Source organism: Rhinolophus sinicus, chromosome 15, assembly GCF_057876585.1.
Source record: "Rhinolophus sinicus isolate RSI-liver-muscle chromosome 15, RSI-T2T, whole genome shotgun sequence".
NCBI lineage: Eukaryota > Metazoa > Chordata > Mammalia > Chiroptera > Rhinolophidae > Rhinolophus > Rhinolophus sinicus.
Genome location: NC_142515.1, coordinates 19,127,523 through 19,150,860, shown reverse-complemented (window position 1 = coordinate 19,150,860; position 23,338 = coordinate 19,127,523).

Sequence of the window (23,338 nt, the reverse complement as noted above, 5' to 3'; positions counted from 1 at the left end):
ACCTCACGTCAGTGGCCTCTCAGCTTTATGTGTTCCCCCAACTGCAGATCTTTTCTGACTTCACCCAGTAAATAAATTCATATTACTAATCCATAAACCTTCAAGGGTCTTAATAATTTTCAGTATCAGTATAAACAAATTACTAAACAACTTGTTTTTCAAAAGAATATAGCATTATAAGAGCTTGCACGCTAAAAAAGGCACATATATTGATTTATAGAGAGAATACACATCTCCTCCATGGAAATTTTTTTTCGGCTAATCTCACTCCATTCTGATTTCCCCTTGGCTTTGATATGAGTTTTTTCTACGTGTAGGAGACTGCCTAGAACTGTGGGTAGACCTTGTGCTTTGATTGGTTCCAGTCTTCCCTCTACCATAAACTCGCCAAGTGGTCTTTACAAGCCATGCATCATTCACAGTCTCTGTTTCTTCCCTTTAGAAAGAAAATAATTTTAATCTACCTTGTTGAAATTTGATGACATTTATGTGATTTTTATATTTGATAATAAATGCACAGTGCCTGGAATACAGCCATCGTTTATTAAGTGGTAACTGTTTTTAATAGTACGTTGTACTTTTTGCATCTATAATTTTTGTATTCTTTAGTAACTTACTTTACTTGTTAATCATGTCTTTCTGAATCATCTCTAAGAGCTTAGAGGGCAAGAAAAATAAACTATTTCTATATTATTTTTACTCTGCAGACTTTCGGATGTGCACTAATTAATAACACATATATTTTACGTTCATTAATACATATGCATATAAAACATATAAATGATTATAAATAAATGCAGTGCTTGCTGTGGACCACAGATAAAGAAATGGCAAATAGGTAACACTGAACTTCAACAATCTTATGCATTGGTGATCTTAAAACCATAGATTTTTACTTACTATGAATCTGATAAATTGTATAAAAAGCTTTAAGAAAATAATTTTTTTCTATTAAATGTAAAACAGGAACAAATAAGCAAAATGATATGAAGGATTTACTCAATTTGCGAAAACTGAGAATTTCTTTTTTTATTATTAAACGTGTTGGGGTGACATTGGTTAGGAAAATTATATAGGTTTCAAGTATACATGCAAAAAATACATCATCTATATAATGCATTGTGTGTTCACCACCCACAGTCAGTTCTCTAGGAAAAGGGGTCAAATATATGGTGATGGGAGTACTTCTTAATATGAGATTCAAAAAGGTTAGCCAGTATAACCCCTCATGAAACATTGAGTAGAAAATTATCAGATTTAGACAAGGTGTTTGAAATGAAGTCTGGTGTGGAAATGAGAGGAAACACATTAACCTGGTTAGGTCTTCTCTCATTTTATGCTAGAAAAATAAAAATTACATTTATCAAAAGTACTCTTTGATGTTGATGTCAGTTCACTTGTCCTCCCAAAGCAGAAATGCAGTGCAGAGGCCCAGAAGTTTCTATTTTCCATTCAATTATCTCCAAGGAAGACATATGAGGAATATATTTGCATGTGTCTGAAGCACCAGACTAAAGGTAAGAAACTGAAGGCTATCTGCTTGGGCTTCATTTCATGCTTTAGTCTAGTGGCAATGGGCTTTTATTCCATCACTGAAGAACAGTAGCTAATTTTCCATTCTAGTCCCCAGGGCACACTTGGTATTAAATGAAAACAGTAAACTGGCATATAGAAAGCATTCAGTGAATGGTGGATAACATCTTATCTAAACTTTTGATCAGCCCTATTGCTGCAGGCTTTATTATTCTCATTTTGCAGATAATGAAATGAAGGCTCAGGTACGTTATACAGAGCTGGCATCCAGCAGACCTGGATTTGGAGCATGGCTTTGACACTTTGTAACCCTGTATCCTTGGACAAAGTCCACCCTCCTTCCACTGCACCATAATATGTCCATTTTCCCCCTCCAACAGTCAACTTCAAAGGAATCCTATTTTGTGGTGCTTCCTCACCCATTTCCTGATCTTTGCCGTGGACTGTACAGCCTGTGCACAGATCGGCACTGAGCCCTGTGCACATTCACGCCTGTCGCAGCAGGTTGCACACTCTTGCTCTTACACTCTTAGTGACAAGGTAATTTAGAGTTCATTGTCTTTGCTCATAAGCAAAGCTTGCGCTTATGAGCTAGGGAAGTGTTCCAACTTTTCATAAATGACTTCTCTTTTTCATAAAATTTCATCTGATAATTCATTAAAAAATGAGGAAAACCTATCAGTACAGCACATCGTGGGTAAATCAGAACCCAATATCACAGCAACTTTTCCTCACTCTTTTCAGATCATCAAGATAAACAATCAATCTGAAGTTTCCTGATGTCTTTCCTGTCATGCAGTTTAAAATAGATGCGGTCTCCCCTGGGTACCATTCAAAGGAGTTCTAATGACAGTGTAAAAATATTGAAGGAAGCTAAACAACATTCATTTATTTAAATATATATGACTACATATGAACTAACTTCATTGAAACAAGAGAGAGCTAACTTCAATGTTAATATTATTCTCTCACTTCTTGACTTTATATGTAAATGCCAATGATTCTGAGGATTTGCAAGATGGATATTTATAATTACTGCAGATTTCATTAGCTAAAAAGCCAGCATTAGGAGGTAAAAATTAGATTTTAATGAACAATTCTTCGGAAGGATGTCATGAATTAGTATCTGGAGGATATAATCATGACTTAAAAATCAAGCAGATTAAATGAGTCCAGGAAAGAACTAAATAGAATAAAGATTAAAATAACTTCAAAGACAGGCCTCTCTGAACCTAGGAAAATGATATAGTAAGAAAGAAAATAAAAAGGAATAAGAAATGTGTGTTTTAAAGTGTAATTTGTATTTCAATGTTTTTATATTTGATAGAGAAAATTTGGGTTGACAATTTTTACTGTTGCGATTTAACACAGCAAATTAAAGGCTTCAGCAGGAAATAAATAGATTCACAGTGATTGGTGCTGAAATTCAATGGCTTTGCACAGGATATTCTCCAAATCCTGCCTTGTCAGACTTCATGGATCCAGCTCCATCTCAGGAGAGGGTAATGACCAAGATAAATTTAGGGTATTAATTTTCCAATGCAGGCTGGGAGATCTGCTGCTGATGACAGAAATAATAACAAGTAATATTGTTATGATTGCAAATGGACAGAGTAGTTTTCTATTCCATGTTGTGCTAAACACTCTATAAAACATGTTTACTTGAAGAGATATTGTAACAAGGAGATTTAAGAGCCAGAAAGCAAGAATAACCTCACCTCACAATCTTAGTTTATGTCTGTTAAGTATTATGTATTGGATCATAATAGCTTCACATCAGGTAGACTTGAAATTGCATTTATATTTTTTTAAATAATGAATATATTTTTAAAATAAGAAAAAGGAAAAGAACCACCTCTACTTACTTAGTGGTAATCATAAAACATGACTATTTTGTTCTAGAAGCTAACACTTAAGAGACTTTTTGAAATCACTGTGATCACCTGACAGCATTGTGTTAGCAATAGATTATAGTGAGCTTGTGTTACTCTCGCAGTGAAGTGAGAATTGTAATTCAGTGTTGGAAGTGATCCAGTACCTCTCAGCTCACACTCATGGCCATTCATAATCCCCTTCCTTTTTGCTAAAATATATATTCCTTTCAATGGTGTTATTCTGAAATATCTCTATCTCCTGTGATTTTTATTTTATAAATGAAGTAAGGAAAGGAGATTCTTTATGACTCTGTCTTTGACTGTTCACAGTTCTGTTAGGGTGGGGCACCTAATACTAAATCATTTCAAAAACCGACATCACTGAATTGTTTGAGATATTTTGGCCTTTCTGGAAACTTCATAGTTTTGTGTTATTTGTGTGTGTGTGTGTGTGTGTGTGTGTGTGTGTGTGTGTGTGTGTGTTGCTTAGGGAATGGTCCCATAATTACAACAGGGAGAAAAGAGAACACATTAGAAGGCACATGTTAGCCCCCAGGTACCGTTCCACCTTCTTTGTCTATTCCTCTACAAATCCTAATTATAGAAGAACCGGGCTATTCCTTGTGTTTGCAAAAATGTAGTCTCTTCTGCTACAAAAATCTTTGCTTATACTGACTCCCTAGTTCTTTCAATGCTCTGCATTGAGATATATAACCTACTTTGCAGGATGTAACTTACATGTCTGTCAAGCCATCTATTAACTGTTAATCAGAGTTCCTCTTCTAATAACAAAATCATTAGAAATGTCCCATGAAACCCCTCTATACATCATGATACAGCTAGCTAGTCATGCATTTCCTTTGTTACTAACTGAATTAATAAATTCCTCTCTTACTCTTACTAAATTTACGTATCTTATATCCTTATCACTGCTCCTATTCATGGCTCTGTATTTTGAACATATTCAGTAAATGTTGTTGATGTATACCTAAAGTGAAATTTAAGTCCTACTTTTTATTTGTTGCCAACATTTAAAAGAGGACATTTTGCATTAAATCCAGAGTTCTAGATTTTCTTGGAAAAAATTAATGGATTGGTTAACATTGAAGTGTTTACCTACTAAAGGGGAAAATCCAGCTGGGAGCAAGTAGCGCCTGCCAGGTACCACAGCTCAGCTGCTTGCTGCCTCCTTGGCCAGAAGCCTGAATGTCAAATGCCATTCTTCACAGCACACTTTATCCAAGACACTCATTCAAGTTATCTAACTGGTCCACGTAGGCACTGATTTAAAAGACTGAAATTTAAAAAATAATAATAATTTGTGAATACATTGCTGATTATCACCTTAGCAAAATGACACAGCCTGGATGTGAATGTTACTATTGCAACAACTGTGACCTTGATCGCCTCTAGTGCTACTAGCCGTTTATAGAGTGCACATTATTTACCAAACGCTGTAAGAGACACTTTATATAAATTACCTCTACTGCTTATGAGAAACTTACAGGGTAGGAATTATTAATTTACTTATTCTTCAACTGAGGAACTAGAGGTTCAATGAAATGCAGCCACTGGCCCAAGGTCAGTGGTGGTGTGAGCAACAAAACAGGGCTCTCTGGCTCCAAACTCAGTGCTTTTTCAACATATTGACCTGCCTTCCCTTTGTCAACATTTCTGGCTTCTCTTCACACAGTATTTATCCACATGCTGAGGAAGACTGAAAGAGGATGATTTTAGCTCTATTTTACATAAGGGAAATTAAAGCATAGGCAGACCTGAAAGGAAGAAAGTGACAGGGATGAGTAGGCATAGTCCTGGGACAAAGGTAGGCGTTGTTTCTCTATTACAAATGTTATGGAAATTAACTAAGAAAAAAAAATATCTTGTCCTCACCTATACCAGAGCCTCCTCCAATTGAATCATCTGAAGTGAGACAAAAGCCTTTAAAGATAATTTTCCAATTGCTGATGCTCAGCCCTATTTTAGAAAATATAAAAACTTCTGTTTTGAAAGCATAACCACCCCTTTCTAATGACACAGAGAAACAATGCATTTCCATGAACATTACAAACTGGGTATTTCAAGCAGAGGAAAACTCACTATATATGTATAAATAGTGAAATAAATATCCATTATTCATTCTCATTAAGATACATAACAGACATTTTCATAATTTTACTAAGAATAATTTGTAGTCGCTTGTTAATTTTTGTTTATAGTTTTGCTGAACTCTTTGAACCTCAAACTACTACTGTTTTGCTGGATCATTTGTAATATTACTAGGAATTACACTTACGATGTCTGTGGGAGAGAGAGAATCCATTTTTGCAAATTCCGACTATCTTTTCTGATTCTCTAAGAAGCAAAGTATTCAATGCAAAGTTTCAGTTTCAGAATAAATTACTTAGGATGCACTAAAATTCTATCTTCTCTCTGGAAAGAAATAGAAAGCAACCTATAAATTGCCATAATAATTGTCTGGTAGCTCTGATATCCAGTTATCAAATTATATTTATCCTGGATTCATTAATAACATTTTCAAGAGAAAATAATAAATGTAGATGAGCTGGATAATGCTCAGGAGAAAAAAAAAAAAAAACATTGAAATATTGCAAGGAAATCATTTAGAGATCAATTACTCCAAGCCATCGAAATAATTAAATCCAGAGCATTCATGAGCTCTTGAATGGTCACGGGCATTCATTCCACCACAGCAGTCACTAAATAGATTCACCAAAATTATTTACAAACAAATGAGCTGTTGTTTCAGAAAAGGGTCAAAATATATCTCAAAATGCTTTATATATATTGTTACTTCCATGCTTGTTATGCTCCACACAGACATAAAATGAGGGGATGGGGGAGTGGTAAGTAAGATATAAAGGAAGACTCCCTTGATCTCCATGTAAATTACAGTGAGATTTGATAGCTGTAAGCAAAATAAACAAATGACCAAGCTCTGCGTTGTATTAGAATTCACCGTCACCTTAATCAGGTTTTATCAACCCATTCTCTAGTAATTGAAAATGTCACAAAAATAATTCCTCCCTTACGATAGTGTGAAATTAGCAACTACTATAAATAAGGAATAATCAAGTTCAACTATTTTAACAATAAATTGTCACTATGATGTTTTTAATCTATATGTACAAAATAATTTGTCATTTATATAGCACTTACTCCCTTAAATATGTCAACATGTCAATCTGGCTTTCGGTCTCATGTAAGTTCTCAACCATCTTTACATGAGCAAACAGTTACATTCTAAGGGAAGCAAACACCCTAATATATTCATGCTATTATTGTTCCTTGGAAAAGATCCAGAGCCTCAATAAGGCAGTGATTGGAAACGCACAAAGTATTTTAATATCCTAATTATTTTGATTTAACTTCCTCTAATAGTTTAAATTGATATTGAATTTATTTAGAACCCATTAGAGGATTTTTTTTTCCTTCAACAGATCATAAATACAGACTGAACTTAATCTCAAGACAAAATTAATTATTCATGCTTCAAATTGCCGATACACTTTTCCAAAAACCTGCCACCCCCTCCTACATTCAGGCTTTTATTTTAATTCCTTTCCATTTTAGGAAACTAATTACTGGCAATGTATATGTCATTCTGAAGAGCAGAGAGGCCGTCTAGTCACTGATTTGAACACAAAACAGACACTCAGAGCTACAAGGAGAGAAGGTGTTGGGTGTCATCAATTCAGTATCAACATCACAGCCAACCATCACCACAAATCTGAGCTATCAAGATGACAAGAACAAAAAGTCATAAGAACCAGCTCTCCTGCATTAATAAAGAAGTGCCAATCATTAAATTATCTCACATATACAACAGAAAACTCAAGGTTGTGTTTTCCGTGAACATAGTGCACTTCTTTGTAAATTAGTGTCTTTCTGAGTTCAAATGGATATTTTCGAAGGAGTGAGTTTTTGACTCAATGGAAACATTACATACTCAAACTTCTTAGTAACCGACTATGGCAATGAAAGACTTTTTGACTCTTGTTTTACGAACCATGAATAGGGTTAGATAATGCATAGCTACATTTATTAGCTACAAGTAATAAAAAACCTACTGATTCCACAAACAATGCCAAGGACCTCATGGGCATTAATCCATTTCAGTTTAATTCTCAGTCTGATCAGATTAACTTCTGTCAGTATCTCCATTTAAAAACAAAAACACTGATAAGAACAGATAAACTTTAATTAAAAAAAAACACACAACACAAAACCCTAAAAATTAGAAAGTTGAACAACTTTCTCCAAATTCTACAAATGGTAAATAACAGAGTCAGGTCTGTTTACCTCCTAACCCCAACATTCTACCTGTCTTCTTTAGTGGTACATGAACAGTTATTCACTAAACACACAAAGCAGGATATCCTTACACAAGACCCTGGGGTGTGTGTAGGCTATGAAAAATAATAAGACAGTTAAGGCATGGTCCCAATGCTCAAAAAAACCAAAACAAAACAAAACAAACAAAAAATCCCACAATGTAAGAAGACAGAAATACTTAGAATATGTATGTTTTTGATTGTAAGAAATTAAAGTAGTAATTTTAAAGAAAAATGGAATTTTATTTTTCCTTAAAATAAGAGCTACCCAATCATGCAAATAGAAGAAAATTAATAGCAAATGCATATCTAGTTTGACCAGGCAAAATTGAGAAGGCCTATAATCCAGCTTGATTCCATCACTAACAGTATTACCTTGACAAAATCTTTGACTCTCTTGCCCCAGACTTCTCATCTCTGAAGAGTGAAATAGGTTACCAGATCAAATTTGAAAATAAAATACATCACAATACACATAGAAAAAGAATAAAGCACTATTCGAGTGTAAGGCGACATTATTTCTAGTTGCAGCTATGGAATTCATTTCATCTCTGTCTTCGATTGTACAGTACCAGACTTAACCTAAAACGCTGCAAAGCTGACTTGGGTTGTTTTTGGATCGAGAACATCTTTATTGGCGGAGAGACCATGTTTTTGTTTTTGTTTTTCCTTCATTTTTTTCTTCTCTTCAGGCTATTTTCCTTAGGAGGAGAGGGTCTGATTAGTGATATTACCCAGACCCTAGAACAAAGGAAATTATGGAATAAAAGACAAATAATAGGATGATTCAAGAGTGCCTTGCTTTTGTTCTAGTAGAAATAACAAATGGAGAGTAACTGCACAAGTCATCTGTCTTGATAAGGAATGTAATTCATTTCTGTGCTTCCAGTTCATAATATTCCAAACACCACCCTATTGCACACCTGCGGCAACATAACTCCCAGCATGCCAATTAGATGATCCCAATCAATGCGATTCCAGTGAAGATTACAAGCTTCCTAAACCTTTGAATTATCTGCCCCTCCTTCTTATTCCCCACCAAGTGATTTGCCCTTTTGTTTCAACCTCATCAACTCACATCGCAAACACTCTTGGGTTCACCACCATGCCTTCCATGTACCCTTCCTTGGTCAAAATATGACTGTTAATAAAAACATTACAGTGTGTCCTCATCTGCCTTATTCACTGGATCTGGCACTGTGTGACCTCTGGCTCCTCCCCAAAGTCAAAATGACCGTGAAAGGTAAACGTTTTGAATCAATTCAGGACATTGAGGAAGCCACCATAGCACAACAAAAGACACAACAAAAGACCCCCAGAACTGCCCCAGAATGTGACAAGAAGGACAAGATAAGTGTGTTCAAATCGAGGAGGAGGACCTTGAGGGGGATCAATGACAATGCGTCTTCCACTGCAACAATCTTTTTATCTAAACATTCACAGCACTTTCGATCATACCCCATATGCCTTGCCTTAGGTACATCAGGTCAACCGATGAAATGCTGACTCCTGACTTCACTATCTTATCGCTGTGTGAGTTAGGGCTAGTTACTTAAAACTTACCAAGTGCTAGTATCCTCATCCTTAAAAGGGGAACTCTATAGTCTACTGTAAGAATTTAAATAAGCTAATATACATAAAAATATTGAGTACAGTGCTTGGTATACAATAAGTGAATAAGAAATGTCAATTAGTGCTTCAATGTGTAATATCCAAAGCACTAATAAACTTTTTCTCTATGTGGAAATTATACAACATTTTTTTGCCTTTGCCTCTCGTTCAGTTGTTAGCATTAACTTTTTCTATTTTTGACAGTTTCTCTACTAGAACTTTTTTCAGGTGTGGCTTTCTTATTGAATTTTGAGCCTAAGAATAAGTGACCTATTCACTTCCGCATTCTCTTTGGCATCTAGTAGAGTACATTCATGTAAGAAGTGAAATGTGAAAACATGAATAAATGGGTGACTTACGTGTCTCCTGAAGTGTGGCCTCTGGCTTAGCTTCCTCTGAATATTTCACTTGTTGGCTCTTTTGCCCCCACAAGAGTCTGATATTTGCATTATCTCAAAGGCTGTGGACAGCTTCTTCTGTTTTCAGATTCTGCCAGTGTTCAGCTCTCACTCTCCTGTGGCCCATTAAGGAAGGATAGAACACAGGCTGGCAGTGCTGAAGACAGACTCCAGGGCGCATGAGCAGAACAGGAGTCTGGACATTTACTTGACTAACAAGAAAACATATTACAATGTCAAGAGTACCTTTGAGGCCAAGTGTGCAAAAATGCAGCAAACATTCAAACATTTCTAGAGGAAACTGTCTGTCTTTTCTTGAATACAGAGCCCAGCCCTGCTATATGAGACAGAAGGGTTTCATGGAGACATGCTGACCTGAAAGCAGGAAGTACCAAAGATCTCATTAATTCCTCTGTCTGTGAGCTGGGGTAAGAGGCTTCTCTCTGGACCTCAGTTTTCCTTGGGCAAAGGAAGGTAAACCTCTCAAATTCTTTCAAAATGTAGCATTATATGAATATAAAATGTGGAGTAATAAAGCATAGCATAAAAAACTAGACGAGCATGAAGAAGGGGGTAGTTAAAAATAAGAGCTATATTTGCATGTCAGTTTAGGAAAATAAAAGCCCCATTTTGATGTATCAAGTTCATATAATTCAGTCAAGATTTGACATTATCAAAGAGTCACTTGATTCGGAGACAGAATGTGGGGGACAGAGGAAATAAGATTAGATCCTGTGTGACACAAATCAAAGCCTCTTTCAGAATAGTGCTCAACATAAACAAAAAGCAAAAGTTAACATTTCTTGATTTTTTAAAACAGCTGAAAAAGTTAAAAACACATGTTTTTTTCAACTGAAAGAAACACGGTACAATGTTGTTCATACAGGTCCTTGGACAGAGCAAGTTATGAAGACAGGATGATTTTTTAATATTTTGTGTCCCAAGGAATGTGAATTGGGGTCTGAATTGAAGCAGCTTCTATTGTTTAAAATCTGGGACCTGAAAGTCCTTCATATGAAATGCAGATTGGAAATAATCTGCACATTTTTTATAGTCACTCCAGGTTCCTTTGATATCTGCCACCTTCTGTACCCCCACTCCACACAGATCCTCCACCAGCATTTCTCACAGAGGAGACGCTCTGCCTGTGCAGGAGACGGGAGGAAAGGAGGAGAAGATGATGGAGGAAGCTGTCTGCCATTTGTAACTCTTTCCCAACAACATGCAAATGTTCCAAGTTGCTTGGCAGAACTCTACACATAAAATTAAATCTCAAGTGCTAATTTGGCACACTTTTTTATTCATAAATCAATTTTCAACATTCGTTTTGGCATGTCCTTTATTTTATTCATTTTTTATTTTTTTAAGATTTCTAAACTGAATTGAAAGCTACTTGGCTCAAGTAGAATTTGGTGAGAAATATGATGAAGTCCCTGCTTCTGGCTCTACCTAGCTGAGCTGTGGTCTCCACTTCTCCTGGGTAGGGGGAGCTCTTTCATTACTAGCCTTAGGAGTCAGCTGTTATTCTAACTCTGTGCTACAGCCTCTGGAGAGCTGATAAATGGCACTTATTTCCTACTCATGACCTAGTTTGTAAGCTCATAAATCACAGTAAACACCTTGAAACCCATTTACTGGAGCCTCCTCTTGATAAACCATAGTTGGGTACCCACGAGAGGTCAGGGATCAGCTCAGATATGGGCTTCACTCCTAGAGCCCGTTAAGTTCATGAGTAAGTCATGAAACACTGGCCAGCTGGAATATTTACCATTAGAAGTGTGTGTGTGTGTGTGTGTGTGTGTCCAGGGGGGTTGATTATGCTTGCAGCAGGGAGGGAGGTGTAGAAAGTGGCTATATAATATAACACTAAAAATCAGAGTGCTTAAGTTGAGGTGCTAAATCATCCCGCTAGTTTTCCACACCCACAAAATCTAAGCATTTCCACATCACCTTTATGATTTTGCCACATCCATCTTCTCCATATATTAAAATTTTTACTTACCTCTCTGTTTTCAACTGAATATTCACCTTACACATTATCTTTAAGAATATCATCTGTGTAAACATAGGATTTATGTTCTGTTTATATATGTTACAATGCATACTAAAATAAAAAGAGAACTCTTAAAAGTTTTGTTCGTTCGTTTATTTTGTTTGTTTTAAGGATCTGTGCAGCATCTGAAATTGTGTATTTATCATCACTAAACTGTATACCACACCTTGGGAAACTGCTCTAGAAGATTCACCATCGGTGATATTCAAGATCATTGTACTAATACAGAAAAGCTAAGTTCTCAATGAGAATGTTTTTTTCTATTGTACATCTAAGACTCAACAGAGAACTTAAGTAGAGAACTACTAAAGGATACGTTGCAGAATTTAGATTTGTAAGGGACCTTTAAAAGGGAACTTAAAATCCAGTTGGGAAACAACTACATGAGACAACTAGAGTATATTAGCTAACCCCAAAGAAAATACTTTATGATTGGAACAGCAATATACCAACACAGAGCAATGTTATCAGTGCATGGTTTTAGGCTAATGAGAGAACGGAGCTCGACAGAAGTTCTTTTCCCTTTGGGGAAAAGAGAGAGACTTAAAGTCATCAACAGTACTGTAAGCAAGTCTTGGATCAAAACTGGGTTGTGAAGAACTTCCTAAACCACATTATATTGAATCCATTTAACTTATTACAGAAATTATAACTTAGATTTTTCATGATGGCACAAGCTTGACTTACTAGCACAGACCTTTCTCAGAGTTAATGATACAGCAGAAAAGGACCTGACCTTACACTTGGGTATCAGGGACAGGTATTGGGTAAGGCAGCCCTCTTGGTCTCTAGGAGCTCCTCTACTTTAGCCTTTCCTCCTGTACTGAGCTTGAAGGGAGACCAAGATTCTGGGCAGGCGGGGAGCTTGATTATGCTCTCCCGGCCCATAGCATCACCAACCCTGTGTATATGGGAGTTTGATGACACAAGCACAGCAGAAGTAGGATGTGGATAGCTCAGTCCAACTTAGCTTTAATCCTAGGAAAAGTCAGTTCTCTTGCTCTCAGGTCAGAGAGGAAACAGAGGAACCTTTATTTCTGAAAGACATAGAGGCCACTACGCTGTATGACAAATTTTACTGCAAAGACTTGGATGAGCTTTGGCTGCCTGGAAGCAGAACATCTCTAACTATAAGTTTCTTGTTTGTTTGTTTTTTAACTGGATTGTTTTATTTTGATTTTTAAAAATCCACTTTATTGATTTAACATTTAATGAAATCTCATACATCTGATATATAATGCAATATACATTACATGCAATAAAACACATCCACTTAAGTGTGTGCAGAGGAGTCAGAGCTGAATACTTGTGAAACTACTACCACAATCATGATAAAAAATGTTTCAATTACACCAAGTTCATCTCCCTATCAAAATCTGTGTACTTATATTTTAAATAGTTTTGCTGTAGACAGTAGATAGTTGGTATTACCTTTCAACCGAGTTTGAAAAATCTCTGCCTTTTAATTGGAGTATCGACAGCATTTAAATTCATGATTTTCAAATATAAACATGTTCAAATCTACAACCTTGTTTCCTAGGTCTATTTATCATGTCTGTGTTTGCCCTTTTTTTTTTTTAACTTTTTCCTTGTCTTTCACTGGATTAATTTACTCTATTTTATCTCCTCTATTGGTCTAGTAGTTGCTTCAGAGTTTGCAATTGAATCCAAATATAAACATGTATGAGACTTACAGCAATATTCTTTCATTTTCCTTTTCTTGCCTTTTGTGCTATTCTTGTCATACATTTTCCTACATATATTATAAACCCCAGAATAAATTATTGCTGTTTTAAACAGTTATTTTTTTTTAAATGAGGGAAAACATCTTTCATATTTACCACTTGTGGTGACAGTCATTTATTTATGTAAATGTAAGTGTCCCTCTGGTGTTCCTTCCTTCCACCTGAAGAACTTTTAAAATATTCCCCACAGTATGAATCTGCTGGCATGAAACTCTCTCAGCATTTGTTAGCTGAAAATGTTTTATTTCAAATTCCTGAAGTTTTTTTTTTGTGTTTTTTTTTTTTTTTTTTTGCTGGATATGGAATTCTAGGTTGCCAGATTTTCCCCACAAATACTTAATAATTTTACTCCATCATCTTCTGATTTCAACAATTTATGATGAAACACCTTTAGTAATTCTTATCCTTGCTTTTTTGCATTTGGTATGTCCTTTTGCTCTGTGGTAATTCTGACCATTGCTCTTTAGTATTTCATGTGTCTTTTAACCTCCTGGTGCTTTTACATTAGTTTTTTTTTTTTCATCACTGTGTTTTTATCCATTTAATTATGATGTGCCATGGTATGATTTTTTTAATAACCTCTGTGCTTATAGTTTTCATTAAATCTGGAAAAGCTCAGTCATTGTTTCTTTAAATATTTTTCTGTCCCTCCCACCTTTCATCTGGGACTCAAATTGTATGTATCTTGTACCAATAGGTATCGTCCCTTAGGTCACTGAGGCAATGCTTTTTGCCTTCTTTTAGTCTTCCTGTTCGTCTCTATGTTTGTTTGGATAAATTCTATCTCTCCTTGTTCAAGTTGGATTATATTTTCTTCTGCAATTTCTAATTTTCTATTAATTCCATGCTATAAATTTTTCAATTTAGATATTTTATTTACCATTGGTTCTTTTATATATCTTTCCTTTCTCTGTTAACCTTTGAAATATTTTACATATCTGTAAAAGCTATTTTCATATACTTTTGAGCTAGTTCTATTATCACTATCATTTCTGGATTTTTAAATAAAGACCTTATGTTTTTAGAACAGCTTTAGTTTCACAGCAAAGTTGAAAGGAAGATACAAAGATTCCCTGCATACCTCCTACCCTATGTACTCGTGTGCATAACCTCCCATTATCATATATGCCAACAGAGTATAACTGATGAACCTACACGAGCACATTATTATTCTCCAAAGTCCATAGTTTACATTACAGTTCATTCACTCTTGGTATTGTACGTTCTTTGGGTTGGGGCATGTATTCACCACTGTGGTACCATATAGAGTATTCTCATTAACCTAAAAAATCCTCTGTGCTTCTTCTATTCATCCTTTCCCATTCCCAACCCCTAGAAACCACTGAACTTTTTACTATCTCAGTGTTGTCTTTTCCATAATGTCATATAGTTGCAATCACAGGTTGTCTTCTTTGGCTTAGTAATATATTCATTTAAGATTCTTCCATGTCTTTTCATAGTTTGAGACCTCATTTCTTTTAGCGATGAATAATACTTCATTGTCTGGATGTACCACGGTTTACTTATCCATTCACCTACTAAATACCATCTTGATTGCTTCCTAGTTTTGGCAATGATGCATAAAGCTGCTATAAACATCTAAGTTTTCAACTTCTTTAGGTAAATACTAAGGAGTGTGATTACTAAATCATATGGTAAAACCACCAAATTGTTTTCCAAAGTGTTCATACTATTTTGTGTTCTCATAGTGATTAATTAGAATTCTTGTTGCTCCACATCCTCTCCAGTATTTGCTGTTGTCATTGTTCCAGATTTTGGACATTTTAACAGATGTATGGTGATATCTTATTGTTGTTTTAATTTGCATTTCCATGATGATGTATGATATGGAGCATCTTTTCATATGTTTATTTGTCATCTGCGTATCTTCTTTGGTGAGGTATTTGTTAAGATCTTTGGACCATTTTTTAATTGGGTTATTTGTTTTCTTACTGCTGAGTTTTAAGCCTTCTTTGTATATTTTGGATAACATTCCTTTATCACATGTGTCTTCTGTAAATATTTTCCCTCATTCTGTGATTTTTGTTTTAAATTAAATTTTATTGGGTGGCAATTGTTAGTAAAATTACATAGATTTCAGGTGTACAATTCTGTATTACATCATCTATATATCCCATTGTGTGTTCACCACCCAGAGTCAGTTCTCTTTCCATCTCATTCTGTGGTTTTTGTTTTCATTCTCTTATACTGCCTGTTACAGAGCAAACGTGTTAGTATTAGTGAAGCTCAGCTTATCAATTATTTCTTTCATGGATCATGTCTTAGGTGTTGTATCTAAAAAGTTATTGCATCCCCAAGGTCATCTAGGTTTTCTTTTATGAAATTTCCTAGGAATTTTATAGTACTGCATTTTACATTTTGGTGTATGTTCCATTGTGAGTTAAATTTTATGAAGGGTATAAGGTCTAGGTCTTGCTTCATGTTTTTGCAAGCAGATGTCCAGTTGTTTCAGTACCATTTGTTGAAAAGACTGTATTTACTTCATTTTACTGTCTTTGCTGCTTTGTCAAAAATCAGACTATATTTTTGTGGGTCTATTTATTAGCTTTCTATTGTGCTCCATTGATCTATTTGCCTAGTCTTACACTAATACCTCACTGTCTTGATTACCTTAGCTTTATAGTAAGTCCTGAAGTCAAATAAACATCAGGCCTCCAATTTTGTTATTCTCCTTCAGTACTAGGTTGGCTATTCTGGGTCTTTTGCCTCTCTATATAAACTTTATAATAAGTTTGTCAATATCTACAAAATAACTTGCTGAGATTTTGATTGGGTTTGATTTGAATCAAGTTGAGAAGAACTGACATCTTGATAATACTGAGTTGTCTTATCCATGAATATGCAATCTCTCTCCACTACTTTGACGGATCTGTTTTCAGTGACTCATCTTTCTCTTGGTTATAGAATGCATTTACCTGCTTTGTGGCATGTCCGGTAATTGCTGGATTTTGTGAATGTTACATTGTCGAGTGTCTAGATTTTGCTGTTGTCTGTTAAAAAGACAGAGCTTGGTTGTGCCTGGCAGTTAGATCCACATGATCCCTTCATGGTGTGACTTAAGCTATTTTTAGGTGGGTCCAGATCTAAAGTAGCCTTTATTCTAGGATAGTTCTGCCTTATGCCTACAGTATGACACTTCTGGGGACTTTACTCATTGTTCTGGTGCATCACAAAGGAACCTCCATTCTGGCTAGTTAAAGTTTGAGCCTCTTTACCCCCTGTGAGGTTTGAGTTTTGTTCACCTTATAGCTCTGTGATACTTATTTGTTCATCCTTATAGCTTTACCCTATATGTGGGCTGCTTATTACTCATCAGTAACTTAAACAGGACCCTTATGCAGATTTGTGTAGTTCTTTTTCTACACTGTTCTATCTTTTCCAGAGTTCTACCTGCACTTACAGATGCCCCAGTCTCCTTAAATTTTGATCTTTATCTTTTTCATTCAGCAAGACCACCGGGCTCTGTTCATTTGCCCTTTACTGCACCAATAGTTTAAAAACTGTTTCTAGGCATTTACCTGCGCAAACTGTAGTACTTACTTCATTTATTTCCATTCTCTCAGGCTTCATATTGCAGCACTTCCTAGTGTCCAACGTATAAATGCAGTTAATATATTTTACTCAGTTTTATAGTTGTTTATGGTGGTCCTTTATAATATAGTATAGCCAGGAATGGAAGGAAGCTCTTTACCTCCCATATGCACTTTACATTTTGATAAAGTATACTATGTTTGAGTATGTTCAAACATACAGCTTGATTTTCAACTTTCTGGATCTCATATAAAACACTGGGTTTTGTATTTATGTCATGGCCAATAGCTAATAAACCACTGTCTTTATTGTTTCCAAAGCCACAGAGAAATTTCATTGTTAGAAGAGAATAAAAGGAACATTTAAGTTAATTTTTGCACGATGTCTGGATGACCTTCTACAGAATTCCTCTGTTTTATCAGCAGCTTATATTTGAACATCTGTAATGGTGTGGAACTCTGTCCTCCCAGAGGAATCTGATCCCAGGATAAGACAATTCTGTTACAAAGTGTCCTCTTAACGTTCACCTATATTTTCAGTTATGTACTTTTCAATATCTGACCCTGATGCTGGCCACTGAAATCATCCAGAATTTGAACCATTCACATCCTATCTGCTTCCATATCAGATTTGAAGCAGTGTATTTAGAAGATATGCATAGCAGACATTTGATGTGCGAGAACAGATTTCAAGTCCCCTAGGCATATTCTAGTCCAAATTAAGCATTCCTGGCCCTTCAATTGTTTCTCACATGATTAGGGATTATAGCCCTCATAAGAAGAGACATCAAAAAGCAGAATGGTGGTTGCCAGAGGCCGGGGGAAAGAGGGGTAGAGTAGGGGAGGGGAGGGAGAAAATAAAGTTGTTCAATGGCTATAGCATTTCAGTTTTGCAAGATGAAAAAATTATAGAGATCTGTCACACTACTATAATGCACATTAAAAATCATTAAGATGGCAACTTTTCTTATGTCTGTTTACCAAAAATTTTAAAAATATGATAATAGATACATGTAATAAAGGAGTTGAAACCAGAAGCAAAAATTAAGTTCTCTTCCAGAGCTCAGGACAATATTTTCATTTTGTTGGCTTCAATGCTACACCTTCTCATCAATGAATATGCCATATTAAACCTTATTGTAGAGCTCTGTTGAGTGGGAGAGAGAAAAAGAAAGGAGTTAGGACCATGGTAAGGGCTCCAAAAATGAGGCTATCATTTAGCCATCAGTCTGAGGCAGCTAAGTTTGCAAAATGGAAAATGCAAACTCTGCTGTTTCTACTACAGTGGCCAGGGATTTAGAGGTTTTACATTGGAATAAAATCAACACCTTGACTTGAACTTGGAAGCTGAGTGAGAGCTAGTGTAAATTTAAAAAGTTAATGTCCTGGGCTGGAAGTCAGCCAATTGGCTATGGAAAAATCTGCCCACTAGACTCAGACCAAAGAAAGCTTCCATGTCATCGGCAAGTGAGCATACAGTATGAGGCTAATGTTATGCTTCAGGCTAGTGTGACAAGCCTGAAGTCACTGAGTAGGGCCACATGATACTACAAACCATGGTTCTGAAGTCATATGAGAAGATTCTGTTATGCCCGTGCAACATCCACTGCTCCCTCATCGAGTTAAAGTACCTGATTTTCATTTTGGGAACTCCCAACCCTGTGCCATGTGGTTTGGGGGATGCTGATCCACTTCAATACCAGGCTAGATAAATGACCTAGGCCTTGTCAATCAGAGCATTTCTTTCTCCTTGTCACAGAGATGGATTCAGGGATGGTACATAACCCAAGCTAGGCTTCACAGACTCAATTTTTCTGGAATTACTGAGAAAGATATCTTCCTTCAGCTGTAGTTACTAACCTGAAAGACGATGAGATTCTAGAGGCCATTCCAGACCCACAGAGTGAAACAGAACCAAGAGACGGAGGCAATTTCCGGGTGACACATTTTGAACCCCTGGATTTGGCCATGACAGGTCCAGGGGTTCAAAATTCTCTTTTGTGCCTAAGTCAATTTGAGATGGTATTCTGTCATTTATAACAGAAGGTGATCTGAAAATAACACTATACCAAGCTAAATAATTCCATAGATATTTCTCCTCATTCCATATGTCTATATTTTGTGCCCTAAAATGCTTACAAGTTCCCTGAGGGCCCTCAGAAGGCCTTGATCTCCTTTGTGATTTATCATAAGGCATAGCACTTTTCTGAAATACATAAATGATAATTGGGCTCTGTCTTTCTCAGTCATCCTCAGGTCAGGGCATCATTTCTGACTTTGGAAGTTCAAGGTTCTAAGTGGAGTACATACTGGTGGTGTCTGAGTGTTTCATTTGTTTCTGTTTTATTTGTTCGCTTTCTTTGTCACAAAAGTGGAACTCTGAGTGTGTGTTGATAGAAAGATATATTGTGTTTCCTTTGTATCAAAACCAACTCTAACCCCTCGAGAACAGCCACACAACAACAAAATCAACCTTTTTAGACACCTCTGTATATCAGTAACCCGTTTCTCTGCTGAAAAGCTCAGGCCCCACAGCCAAATCTCCTGTTGCCAACATGACCTAAATGCTGGCTTCCACGTCAAAGATTCAAGCAATCCTGACACGAGTACTGGATACAAAGTTCAGTAATTACTCTTTAAGTGTACTGGGTATTTTAATTAAATGCTTCGACTATTGAAGATTAACATGCTTTGCTTTCTTATATCTCGAGGAATAAGTAGGAAGTGATAAATTGATATTTTAAGATCCAAAGGAAAGAGACCCAGAGAAGAAAGATGGGTCAGGACATAACTTGAGTTTATGTACTGGCTCCAATAGGATTTTCTCAAAAACAAAAGATTAAATAAATAAATAAATAAATAAATAAATAAATAAATAAATGCAGCACAAAAGACATGCTGGTCATCTTAGGTAAGTAATGATTTTAGCTATATAACTGTGGTGGGTGGGGGTGGTGCTTGTCTGGTCCTGTTCCACCCTGGTGGTGATTAAGAAGTTACATTGCAAGCTGCTGGGGTTTAATGGCTATATCCATTTGAGTAAAGCATGTCACCTCCCTGTAACTTTGTTTTCTCATATGTAAAGTAGATTCGTCATAGAATCAATCTCATGGAGTTACTGTGAGGCTCAAGTAACCCAATCTACATCAAACATCCAAAACTGCACAAAGTAGGTACTCAATAAACTCAGTTGTACATTGTAAGGAGGATAAAGGTGAGTAAAAGTTCTTCCTTAGGGGACAAAAATCCTCCTAAACAAAGGGCAATAAAACAAAACAAAACAAAACCCAAAAACATTATCTCATTTCCCCCAAACTTCGTTTCTCTTCTCTTCCTCACAGGCTGGAGAAAAGCAAGACAGTTCTGAAAACAAATAACAGGTGATAAGTCTCTGTGTACAACTTCTCCCCTTCATCTTCCCTAGTTGCTAGTGCCCCAGATTGTGGGATGTCATTTCATGTTGACCCTGACGTGTCATGTATATTTTCTCTGCTGACATCTTAAAAGAATGGTGAGAGTGATTATTGATGGAAATCGTATACATTTTTCTCATTGCTCTGGTAACAAAATGCTATTCATTACAGGCTAGAGAAAGAACCAATTCTGTTCTTTTAGTTTGAATACCAGGATCTAATGGGACTGGCAGGAAACTAGGCAGCACATTAAGGCAGGAGAGCTCGCCCATCAGTGCCAGCTCCATGGCTGCCAACAGACCAGGAAAGCACCTGTGCCACTCTGGAAATGTACTTGGTCCACTCTTAGGCACTGATGGATAATTAATTTTGGTGGAGCTTGGCCACTGGAAATCATCCAACTACCACAAAGAATCAGTTTCTGCCCTTTCCCAAATTGATCCCATCAGTATCACTGCCTCCTTTCATTTGTCCCCAAACTTGTACTTGCCTCTTTACTGTCCCACTACTTATTTGGAAAGCCAGTGCCTGCATTATCATTTCTCCATCATTCCTTTTTCTGTTTTATCGGAGGGAAACAATAAGAAAAAAAATAAAGAAAGAATTTAAGGTTTTTCTAGGAGAAAGCATAGCAAGTAGTATTCAAATGTACGTTTTAAATGGGCCTTTTTCTCTTGTAGAAGAGATGCAAAAAACATCTCTTCCAAGTCCCTGAGAAGACATCTTATATCTCAATGTGAGAAACATTAATTGGAAGGGAGTGGTTAGGGGCACAGGAGTTGTGTACTTCAAAATCAATAGCTCTGGTCATATTCAACATGCAGCTGTGGAAGCTTGAACTCCTGATTTGTAAAATGAGGACATAAAAAGGACCATCTGAGAGGTTATGGTGACCAAAGATGTTAACAGTCGAAGGACCTATATCTTGCTAGGCAAACCACAATTGTCTTTTCCTCTCTCCCACCACTTATTCTCTCATTAGTGAAAAGATGATAATTTACCTGAGAATAAATTTCATTCGCATTCCACCCGAGGATTCTCCTGAACTCCTACACGATCATTTTAAATTTGCATACATTAAGATTCACTTTTTGTACAGTACATTGGTTTTGGAAAATGCATAATGTGATGTATTCAAATTGCAGTATCACATGGAATAGTTTTATCACCCAGTTCAACCTTCCTTCCTCTCCCCAGGATCTCTTGCAACCAGCTTTCAATGATTATGAATGAAGCCAGTATAAATATTTGTATGCAGGTCTTTTGTGGGGACATAAGTTTTCATCTCATTTGGATAAATACCTAGGAGCGTGATCATTGCACATATGGTTAAGAGGATGTTGAGTTTTGTAGAAAACCACCAAACTGTCTTCCAAATGGCTGTACTCTGGCATTCCCACCAGCAATGAATGGCAGTTCCTGTTGCTTTACATCCTCACCAGCATTTGGTGTTGTCAGGCACTGGAATTGGTGTGAAGTCTTAGCTCATTGTTTGATTTACATTTCCCTAACGATACATGAGGTTGAACATCTTTTCACATGCTGCTTTTCAACTTGCGTATATTCTTTGGTGCGGTGTCTCTTCAGAACGAATGTTCCTGTTTTGGGGTTCCTATTGGCTTTGGTTTTTCCTAAGAACTCTTCCTTCCACAGACTCTGTATTTGCAGCTCTCTTAGTTGTAATCCACTATTATTAAGCTGGAACCTTGCTGGTATAGTGATGATGTGGGGGGGACAGAACGTCTTATGTCTCAGTCTTTTTTTAGTGGACCTGTGTCCCTGGGCTGTGACCTTCACAAGTGTTGCTTAGCATTTCTCCTCTTAGGTGAACAAGAAAGCCAGAGATATATGGAGTGGGGAAATCCCCTACACCCAGGTCAGTTAAGGTTCTAGTAAAATATGTTCCTCTGGAGAGTAGGCCTTTGTTATGGAGAAGGTTCTGGGTGTTTTTTCACAAGGATTCTTTTTCTCCTACCCCTGGCAGAACCATGAAAGTGTTTTTCTTGGTTCTTCACCATGAAAATCTGGTGTATTTTCTGGAGGCTAAATCCCCCAAATTTGGGGCCCCCAAAATTGAGTACCTCAGGAGTTTCTCATTCTCAAGCTAATCCATATTCTCTTCAACAATTCATCAAAATGACCATTGAAGTGTTCCTACATGTTTATGACTCGAGTAGATTTTCCTCCAAGTTCAGCTATGACTTTTGGGATTCACCTGTCTCTTCAGTATTTGGGGTGGTGGTTTGCCCTATGACCTCAGTACTCTGATGAGTCCAAGAAAAGTCATTGTTTTTTTCAGTTTGTTTAACTTTTTTTGATTGTTTGTTTTTGTGTTTTTTTGTTTGTTTGTTTTATTTTTTTTCCTTGTTGTAAGGATGGGAGTGACAACTTCCAAGCTCTTTCTGTGTCGGAGCTAAGATCAGACATCTCAGTTTCATTTCCCTCACTCTTAGGAAAGCCCTGATATATATCTAGCTTTCCCCATTCCTACTTGTATCTGAGGGGACAGAATCTGATCCAGGGCAGCCGAGAGATTAGTAGTCAGTTTAATAGCAATTCTCAAGTCCAGGTTTCAAGATTCTCACTGAGTGTTCTTTGTAGCACATTTCATCTTCCTCGATACCCCTTACCAAACAGGCTAGTCATTCATTTGTTCCTTCTATAAATACTATTGCTTGCCCAGTGCCCACCACTGTTCTAGGGGCTGTGTTACAGCAGTGAACAAAACACACAAAAGCCTCTGCCCTCATGGGGTTCACACTCCAGTGAAGGAGACATGTGATACATTTTATTTTTTAAGTCTTT